This window comes from Marmota marmota, unplaced genomic scaffold (assembly GCF_001458135.2).
Source record: "Marmota marmota marmota unplaced genomic scaffold, marMar, whole genome shotgun sequence".
In the NCBI taxonomy this organism is placed as follows: Eukaryota; Metazoa; Chordata; class Mammalia; order Rodentia; family Sciuridae; genus Marmota; species Marmota marmota.
In genome coordinates, this window is record NW_026000316.1 from 6,644,427 (window position 1) to 6,655,768 (window position 11,342).

Genomic DNA, 11,342 nt, shown 5'->3' on the forward strand with positions numbered 1-11,342 from the left:
TTTTTTGACTATGGAGTTTTTAAACATTGCAATGGAGATTTCACCTGTAAAAAGTTACAAGGCCTTTACTATTATGTTATGTGTTGTATGTATTACATTATGTGTGCACACTTGTGTTTTGTGTTGTATGTTTGTATGTTCGTATGTCCATATATCATATATGATGAGCGCTCATGAAAAATGGATCCAAATATTTTTTTTCTTATTCACGTGATTTTAAATGGTTTAATTTAAATTGGGTAAACCGATGTTGAAGATTGTTTTAATATATGAACAAAAAAGGAAGTTAACAGATCTGCTTGTTTACTTCACCTTTCCTTTTCATTATATTTAATAATTCTGTTCAGGATAATGTAAATTGTTCAGAAAATTGTTTTCTTTTAGTGCCTGCTGGAATGTTACATAATTTTGTCTTTAGCCATTATTGCCAGAATTACTATCTTCATCCCAGTGCCGGAGTATTTTTGCTGATGGTGTCATGGACTATGTATCACTTGTATGCATTGTGAACTATCTGTTGGTGCAGTGACTTGTGGTAGTGCCGGGGTATTTTTGCTGATGGTGTCATCGGTGGTACAATTTTTCCAAAAGGAGCCATCAGGAGCTGTCAATTGGCTTGGTGTATCCTCCTCCCTTCTGCTTGTGATGGTTGTTCAGCTAAAATTTGGGGGCCAACGGAGGTGAGGCAAAGAACCTCACCCCTCCACTGGTACAAAGGCCTATCCACAGGTGTGGCTGTATGCTGGACCGGTACTCAATGATGGGTAAGATCCAATTGCAATGGTACCAACCTAAGACAGGAGGCTGACACCTTGAGGTCAGCTCATCCAATGACATGTAAGGACCATATGTAGTATTGGATAACCTAAGACAGGCCCAGTCCCTAAGCCACATGCTTGTTGTTTAATTAAACAGAGAGGGGGAGATGTTGAGAGCCACAGCCGAAGCGGCCCCAGCAAACTTCCAGCTGATTGGCTCATAGCGGCCCCAGCCAACTTCCAGCTGATTGGCTCGTCTGTGGTGATGCTCATTGGGCTGTCTCCCCACCCTTTCAGACCAAGGACCTGCTCATTGGGGGACTCTTTTGGCTCTGCCCACACGATCCAGCCAATCAGTCTCAAGGGCAGAAAGAGTGCCGGTTGAGAGGTTTGCCGGAAGAGCCAGTGGTGGCAGTTGGGCTCTGAGGGAATTCCTGGAACGCTCGCGTGGGGCGTGCGTTCTAAAAATAAAGTTTGTTCCTGCTTGACAAGTGGCTCGTGAATTGTGCCTAGCCAGACTGCCGCAATTGCTCACAGTAATTAAAAGATCCTGGAGTAAATTGGGATCCAGAGACTCACACGTTGGCTGAAAGTTTTGGTTGTCTAAGGGGTATGTAAGCCAGTCCTGGGTACAGAATTTTATTAGCCTTTTTGTTTTAATATCAGGGGCCAGGCTCAGGGTTTTCAAATTATCTAAGAGGTACTGCAAGGGAGAATCGGCTGGGAGGGATGAGGAATTTCCCATGCTGGAAGGGCAAGATGGGAGTCAGAGCAAGAGTAAGAGAGAGAGATAGAGAAAGCCCAGGCCAGAAAGAGCTTCCTGCAAGCTCCAGAGCAAACAGAGGATCAAGTGGGTGTCCCCAAAATGACCGACCGCCGCAGGGAAATACAGAGGACACTGCCCGGTTGTCACTAGTGAATTACGATCTGTGAGACCCAAATAGTGCCGGAGCCATGGGCAACCTGAAGTTAGGAGAGTTTTTCGACTGGAACAAAAGAGTCAGGAACAGAGTTCCAGGAAAAACAGAGTTCCAAACTCAGGGGGAGACGGGCTGTAACAATTGCGCTAACCCATCCATGGGAGCTAAGAGTGAAGGGAGATGGAGGAGTTCGAAAGAGAGAATTAATCCTAAGTCCCAGACAGTTGATTTCCAGGGGTGTCCTAGCAGAGTACTCAGGGTCCACTGCGACCCTGATGGGTCTGGGTGAGGTGTGTTCCCCCCCTAAAACACCCGGAGGGATTGTTGGACACTCAACAGCCAATTCCCTTGTTCTGGTGAGTTAGGGTTCAGGCGCTCATGGGATGGGGGAACTCACCAATCTGCAGGCCGGTGGTGGATGTCAGGCAGGCCATCAGAGGAGTGGACTGCGACAGGAACGGTTGGGCTCGGAATTTGGGAACGGGGTTTCACCTTGAGTGACGGGGATCCCCATCCTGGGTTTCGGCACCAATGTAAAGAACAGTGGAAAAAGCTTCATAAACTCAACAAGCCAGAACAACAGTTTACCTGTCCAAGATTTTATTAACAGGACTGTAGCGACCAGTCACAGAAGAGAAGGGGGGGAGAGAGAGAGAGAGAGAGAGAGAGAGAGAGAGAGAGAGAGTAAGAGAGGTAAAGTAAGAGAGAGAGGGAGAGTAAGAGAGTAAGAGAGCGGGCACAAACAGGGTGTTGATATTTATGGGCTTAACGCAGGATGAGGAGGAGCAAGGTGAGTGGGCTGTTACTTCTTCATTGGCCAAGAGTTCGCACCATTCACAAGGATTGGAGGTGACGGTTCACACACCATTCAGTGAGTCATGGACTTGAGCTCCTGGAAGAGAAGCTCTCCGGGCACCATCTTTACCAACACTTGCATTGTAATTAGCATATAGATGCAGCAGTAAAGAGAGATAGACTATGACTTTGGGCAAGGAGGTGCTTGAACTTTAGGTGTTCCGTATACAAAATGTAACTGGCATTAGTCTTTAAATTCCCCTCCTCACTCCCTCCACTTTTGTGTGTGTGAGAGTGTGTGTGTGCTCATATGTGTGCACTTGTACATACTTTAGATTGAACTCAGGTTCTCAGGCATGCTAGGTAAGTGCTTTAGCATGGAGCTACATCTTCAGTCTACATCTTGCAAATTTCTTATGATAGCAATTTCAAGTACAGAGTGCTGTATTCATAGACAGATGATGTACACCAAACTTTCTGAGATACTATGTAGCTAAGAAACTGATCAACTTTATTTCACCCCAAATTCTCCAATTCATTTGATCAAAGAAACCTATTTAATCATGACATCTATTGACATCCCACTGGATATTCTTGCCAAAAATATATTGTCTATTAACTAGTTTTGCACATGCTTTCTGTCTGGGAAAAAATGAACACATTGGTTAAATTCTAAGAAGGGAGTAATCACCCACAGTATGTTTTGATCTCACCATACTTGATCCGGTCTAGTGCATCCTTTTGTCAACTTCCCTGTCTGTTATTTTATGGCTCTGATCTAGGTGAGGGTGTGTTTAAACAACATGAAAGCTAAATCTTAAAAATGGAATTTTCAATGAGAAAAGGTATATTCAGGTACATCCAGGTGATTTTCTTAAGTTTGCAAGTTTTCATATTAGAAGGATATAATGCAGTTGATTAATAATGGAGTGGGATTTGAATATGAGAGGTATAATTTTGTTATGGACACTGACAGATATACTCCTTGTCCAAACTTAAGTTAAACTCCTCTAAACCATCTTCTCAATTAGGCTTCAAACTTAATGTGCTCCAGCCCAGTTTTTAAGAAAGAATCTTGCTGAGTCAGTTTAGTGAGAATCTCTCTACTCTTGATATCTGATAAAATTCTTCAACCACCATTCTTGATATCTAAATCTTTTGCTTGTTTTTAGCAAAAGTACTATTAGGCCATTTTTATCAAAAATCCTCCACACTTTTTTTTATTTTTAAAATTTTATAGTTGCAGATGGACCGCATGCCTTTATCTTATTTGTTCATTTTGTGTGCTGAGCTCTGCCACTGAGGTATAGTCCCAGCTCAAGAGTCCTAACTCTTGCTATTTAATTGAGTAATCTTTTCAAATCTTTTATCACTGATCCCTGCACTCTGCTTTTTAGGCTATAAATCCTCAGCTGTCTTAGCTGTTTTCAGAGTTGAGTTCAATCTCTCTCCCTCATTATAATATTCTTCTTAAAATTATTGTTGTTATTATTATTAGAGCTTTATGGTTATACACAACAGTTGGGTTCATTTTTTTTTTTTTTTGGTGGTGCTGAGGATTGAACCCAGGGATTTGTGCATGCTAGGCAAGCACTCAATCAACTGAGCTATTTCCCCAGCCCTCAGTTGGGTTCATCTTGACAAACTCATACATGCATGAAACTATTTCAGTTTGTAATCCCTCCCTTTTCATTGTCCCTTTTCCCTTCCATCCTCCCTCCTTCTCTTTCCTCTACTCTACTAGACTTCCTTTTGCTCCTCTTCTAATTTGAATTTAATTGGTTCTTTCCCTCCCACTTTCCTTTATTTCACTGTAGCTTTCACAAACCTTATTGAAATATTCTTGAATTTGGTTGAAATAGTTTTGAATAAAATTTTGGTTTTTGGTTGTTTGTTTTTGTTTTTGTTCTAAGGATTGAATCTAGGAGTGGTCTACCACTGAGCTATTCCCACCAGGCCTTTTTGAGACAGGGTCTTGCTAAGTTGCACAGGCTGGCCTCAAATTTATGGTCCTCCTGCCTCAGCCTCTTGAGTCCCTAGAATTACAGGTGTACTCCAGGCCTTTGTTATAATTTTTAATATCAGAAGATTATACAGAAGATTATAATTGGGGACCACTATTTTAGTCTTTTCTTTTGAAGTTGTGGAAATGACAAGGAAATTTGAGTTTGTCTTCTATTTATAATAGTAATCCGTCTTGGGATGGGGTTGTAGCTCACTAGTAGAGCATTTGCCTCACAAGCCTGAGGCATTGGGTTTGATCCTCAACACCAAATAAAAACAAATAAGTAAAAATAAAGATATTGTGTCCATCTACAACTACTACAACTACTAATAAAATAATAATAATGGGTCTTACAGGTTAAAATATGTTTAAGAACCAATGTTAAGGTCATTTTGTGTGGTGATAGAGCAAGATAGATTGTGGGTCTATGCCACTTATCCACAAGTAGATCAAGTGTGATCATAGAGAAATAACTAATTTCTTTATAGCACCCAAATGACTGGTCCTTTTAGAGTGGACACCTTGTATGTCCCAAAGAGAAGTGCAATGACTAGAAATGATAGTTGCAGTCAATGCTGGATTTGCAAAATTATGTTTAGGTTTTATAGTTTATACCCTTATGACCATTTAAAATAATTTATTACAAACCTTTAAAAAATAAAAGCAAAAATTGTTGATATAAATCTGAAATGCTTTAGTATAATCTCTCCTTTTGCAATCATGTATTCAATATATATACATATGTATTATATATTATATATAATTATATGTTATATATAATTATATGTAATAATTATATATATGTATACATAAAATCTCAGTGTGTATGTAAATATACATATGTATTATGCATAATATATACATATTTATTATATTATATGTATAAATACAAAGTGAGCTTTGAATATACATACATAATATATGTATATATTATGCATAATACATATGTATGCATATTTTATATATACTATATTTAATATATATAAAATATGTGTACCTATGTATTATGCATAATATATATATATATATTTTTTTTTGTTGTTGTTTGTTTGTTTGTTTGTTTTTTCTAAACTGCGTTGCCACATACTATACTAGGTAACAGGGATATACTTGTAGACAAAACAAAAAAAAAATCATGTTACCTTGGAATACAGAGTCTATCAAAAAATGCAGTTATTGGGCTGGGGTTGTGGCTCAGTGGTAGAGCACATGCTTAGCATGTGTGAGACTCTTGGTTCAATTCTCAGTGCTGCATATAAATAAATAAAATAAAGGTTCATCAGCAGCTAAAATATTTAAAAATGCAGCTATTAACAAAATAATCAATAAAATGAGTGTTAAATTCCAATGTTAATCATTACTAGAGATGAATGGTACACAATGCTTGGAGAAATATAACAGAAGGATGTCTCTTAAATCAAGTTGTCAGAAAGAGCTTCCCTGAGTAAAAGACTTTTGAACTGAGACTATAAAGAAAGGTTTTCTTACCCATTTGGGCTGTTACAACAAAATACCTTACACTGAGTAGTTTATTAATAGCATACATTTATTGTTCAGGCCTGTGGAGAATGAGAAGTCCAAGATCAAGTCACCAGCAGATTCAGTATCAGATAAGGGCTCATTCTCTGCTTCCAACATGGTGCCTTCTAGCTATGTTCTCACAGGGCAATGGGGACAAATGAATTCTGTTGGGCATGTTTATATGACTAATCACATCTCAAATGTCCCACCTCACACCACCATGTCACTATGGATTAAGTTTCAGTGTATGAATTCTAGCAGACACAACATTCAGATCATAGCAGAGTTAATGTTTGATAAGACTAAAATAGACCATGGGTGGGAAATCCTTTCATACAAAGGGAATAGTATTTAAAATGGCTCTGTACCAAAAGGTATGTGTTGATAGTGGAAAGCAGAGAATGTGAATGTGGTTAGAATGTTTTTGTTTTGTTTTGTTTTGGTTCTGGCATTAACCACTGAACTGTAACCCCAGCCTTCTTTATTTTTATTTATTTATTTATTTTTAAATTTTGAGACAGGGTCCCACTGAATTGCTTAGGGCCTCACTCAGTAGCTGAGGCTGGCCTTGAACTTTTGATCTTCTTGCCTCAATCTTGCAAATTGCTGAAATTACAGGCATGAAGCAGCTAGAGTATATAATGAAGGTGATTATGGTTTAAAATAAAGCTAAATAGATAGGCATAGATCAGAACATTCAAATGTTCATGATTATGTTAAAGATTTGGGTTATTATTTTGAGTATTTATTGACATTTTTAAATGGTCAGGGTAATGGTCAATGGCAACAAACAGATTTATATTTTGAAATGATAACTCTAGCTAGCATCCATGTCTTGAACATCTTAAAAGATGTTCAATGATCTCTCTTCAAGGTTGCTTGAACAGGGATCATACTTCTTCAAAGTACCTTCAAATAAAGGACAGTTGAGATTGGAAAGAAATTGAAAAGATGTGAGATAGGAAATAAAAATCAATACCATTTGTTCCTGGACTCTATGTGTAAGAAATGAAGGAAAAGGTAATATCAAGAATGAGTACTGGGTTTTTAGCTGGATGAATACTGGTGTTAATTACCAAGGTAAGGACATTGAAAAGGAATCTGGCTGCTCCCAGGGTAGATGGTAGTTTGCTTATGAGTTCTACTTGGAGTCTTTTGAGTTTCAGGTTCTTTTTAGTTATTCAGATGAAAGTGTGTAAAAGGTCATTGAACCACAAGTATCTATAGCTCAAATGATGTGTGTGAGCTAAGTTATGGTTTGGATGTGAAGTGTCCCCAAAAAGCTCATGTGTGAAACAATGCAAAAAGGTTTAGAGGAGAAATGAATGGGTTATGAGAACTTTAACCCAATCAGTGAATCAATCCCTTGATGGGATTAACCAAATGTTAACTGAAGGCAGGTAGGGTGTGGCTGAAGGAGGTAGGTTCATGGGGGCATAACTTGGGGGTATATATTTTGTATCCAGTGAAGAGAACCTCTCCCTGGTTCTGATCATCATGTGTGTCTGATCATCTTGTGACCTGCTTCCCTCTTCCACATTCTTCCAGGATGATATTGTGCCTCACCTTGAACCTTGAGGAAATGAGCCAGCCTTCTATGTACAGAGACCTCTGAAACTGAAAGCCCCTCTATAAACTTTTCCTCCCCTAAAATTGCTTTGTTCAAGTCTTTTAGTCACAGCAGAGAAAAAAAACTGATTAAAATAAGAAAGATGTATAAATTTGGGTGTCATGGGTGGTCACTGATGCCATTGGCATGGATGTGATTTTTCTTGTGGTTGAGAATAGAGTAAGAAGTGTGCAAAAATAAACATATGAATGACCGCATTCAGTGATCAAATAACCATGCTTGAGCCTCCACTGAAATTTTTACTGCCCCTAAACACATCAGGAGGACCAGGAGAGTATATTAATATGAAAGCCAAGAAATATTTATTTTATAATGTAATATTTGCCAATTCTGTTTATTGTTATGTGACAGTCAAGATATAGCTGAGCAGATTATGTATTTTCATCAATGACTAGGATTACCTATTCTGAAAATTCTCTTTTTGGTCTTATTGATTAGATAAAACTCACAACCTATATAATTGTTTTATAATTAAGTATATCCCAGGAGATTAGGATAGTTACTTATACAATCATTGTCACATACCCATGAGTAAATTAGATATCTCTATAAAGAAATACCTACTTTCTTTACAACACCTGAGTTACTGGTGCTTTAGAGTCATACTTTGTAAGACCCAAAGAGAAGCAGAAAGCTGGAAGTATTAACTGAATCATTCATTCTTGACTATGAATTTAGATCAATTGAAATTAGTCTTATGATTAATTACTGTTACATCACTAGAAATTTAGGCACGGACAAAATATCATCAATTAATTATAACATATTAGGTCAAGACTATGCTTGGTTTCTTCTCACATTATCATTATGATAAATTTACCCAATTAGTTTTTAATATATCTTTTTAAGTTTAAGAAATTTCTACCAGCCACCACATACTATTATGACCTTATTCAGTTGCTCTTTTCAAACTGGCTTAACATCAGATTATAACTTCCATTTTACTAGTATTACTGTTATAGTACCTAATAATTTTATTAATTCTATGCTTTTGTTTTTCATATTTATAAATCTTTAGGTATGAAAATTTTTGTTTTAAAAATGTCAATCTCAAATATTTTATTGAAAAAGCTGTATGTTCATCAGAACAAATTTTGTCAATCATACCTGACAACAGCTAGTATAAGTGCTCTTTTCTAGAGTACTATTTTGTAATAAAGAAAGTGAATTTACAGTTCCCTAAAACTCAATTTGTACATAAATAGGGGAATGCATATATTAATAAATTCTTTCCTTATTGTAACATAAATGAAGTAAGACTAGAGTTTTCATGCTTTGTTTTAAGAACCTTCTTGATTCATTCCCAACATACTGGTAAAATGTGAAATAGACATTTATTTCTTTGAGATAAAGCATTGAATGTGTATTGGACATGAACTTCATAGGCATCCATTATGAGTTATTGTGTTAAATAATTTTATGTATTTCTTTATGTAAATATTTTAGAAGTTCATAGACATACACAGAAAGAATTATTTCACTTCCTTTTCCAAAGTCTAAATAATTTGAAGCCACAGACCATGTCTTATTCATTTCATCAGTGACTAGAACCTACTAGATTTTTAATATATACTTGCTAAATTGAACTGAAAGCTTGAATTCCCATGTCAGTCTTCAAAGTAAATATATTTTGCTGGTCTAAAATTATCTGTAGTTCAGAGCTCTTTTGTAGTGTCGAGTTGATTGCCATACTCTAGATCCAGGGAAATGTTAAGATAAGTGTGACTCAGAATTACCAGAAATACCATAAGAAATTCTATTCATATCTATAAAAGCACAAGTACTTCCACAATGCAAACATGCTTATGACATATAGCCAGAGATATGGGAAAGAGAAACTGAGTTTAAAACTAGGCTTGGAGAAATTATATCTTTGAGTAATGGTTTCCTAATTATGAAGCTGAAAGTAATAATACATTCTTGTGAGAGCTGACTAGAAAATATACAAAATGCCAAACACAGTCTGACATAAGTAAGTATTCAATATTTGGTGTTTCCTTTTGCTAGGTTCAGATTTTCATTTCTGCTCTTCCACATAGTTTTATTGTTATTTCTCTCTCTCCTTTATACTTCCCCTCCTTTATCTCACTAACTAGTATTGTACAACACGCTATTATATTCCAATTATCTTAAAAATAGTGGAAAGAATATTGATATTTCTTACATAGGGTTTGTTTTACATGATTTTATCACTTGCTACAGAAAATTGGCAATTGGTCTCAGTAGCTTGTTAAATGTATTCAGAAATACCTAAAAATCCAGAAATGTATACTCACATCTATTGATTTTCTTTTATGTTCAAAATAAGAGGTTCAAAGGTTATCAAGAAGAGTAAAGTAATTATAAAGTTTACTGTTATTTATGTTAAAATTTTGGCTTTCATAAACTTTACTAATAGGTTATGGTAAGGTTTTATTATTCTATACTATTTACTCTCTCTTTCTGTTTATGATTATATATCTTTACCTATTGTTAAAGGTCTTGAAGTACTTTATGAGAAAAATACTCTACCTCAGTTCCCTATCTCATTGCTGTGAGGCTGGACAATGTTTGAGCAATGAAATTTGAGCAGATATGATGTCTCATTAGTTGCTTTAAGAACCATTGCAAGTTCCAGGCACAGTGGTGCATGCTGGTAATCCCAGTGACTCAGGAGGCTGAGGCAGGAGGATTGTAAGTTCAAAGCCAGCCTTAGAAAAGTGATACTCTAAATAACTCAGTGAGACCCTGTCTCTAAATAAAATACAAAAACGGGCTAGGGATGTGGTTCAGTGGTCAAGTGTCCCTGCATTAAATCCCCAATTAAAAAAAAAAAAGAACTATTGCATGTTTTTTGTTAACTCTTTATTATTTTCTTCCTCTCCCATAACGACAGCTCTCAAATCAATGTCCATATAGGAGCTGCTTCAATAAGTTGAGTCTTGAAAAAACAGAAACAGAAATTAGAGCCTCAGCTGACCTACATCCAACATAAAATGTGAGCATGAATAAATAAATAAATAAATAAATAAATAAATAAATAAATAAATAAAACTCTATTGTAATAAGTCACTAAGGGTTTAGGGTTGTTTGTTACTGCAGCACAAGTGACTAAAGTAGATTAATATCTGGGTCCTGCCAAAACAAAGCAATATAGTTATGTCAAACATATCTATATCATTGGTTTTGGGTCTACATTGTAAATGGCAAAAAAACTGTCATTGGAGGATGGAAAAATAATAGGACATACATGTAATGAAAACACAGTTTTGTAAAACTGTCTCTTGTGACAAGTTGGAAGGAAGATATTATATAATAAACTTGTTTTAGATTAATAGGTGGGGATCATAATATTGCAAGTATGATTTGGTAATTCTTTTTTTAAAATTTTTATTATTGGTTGTTCAAAACATTACATAGTTTGATTCAAGTGGGTTATGAACTCCCACTTTTACGCCGTATACAGATTGCAGAATCACATCGGTTACACATCCACGTTTTTACATACTGCTATACTAGTGTCTGTTGTATTCTGTTGCCTTTCCTATCCTCTACTATCCCCCCTCCCCTCCCCTCCCCTCCCATCTTCTCTCTCTACCCCATCTACTGTAATTCATTTCTCCCCCTTGTTTTTTTCCCTTTCCCTTCACTTCCTCTTATATGTAATTCTGTATAACAATGAGGGTCTCCTTCCATTTCCATGCAATTTCCCTTCTCTCTCCCTTTCCCTCCCA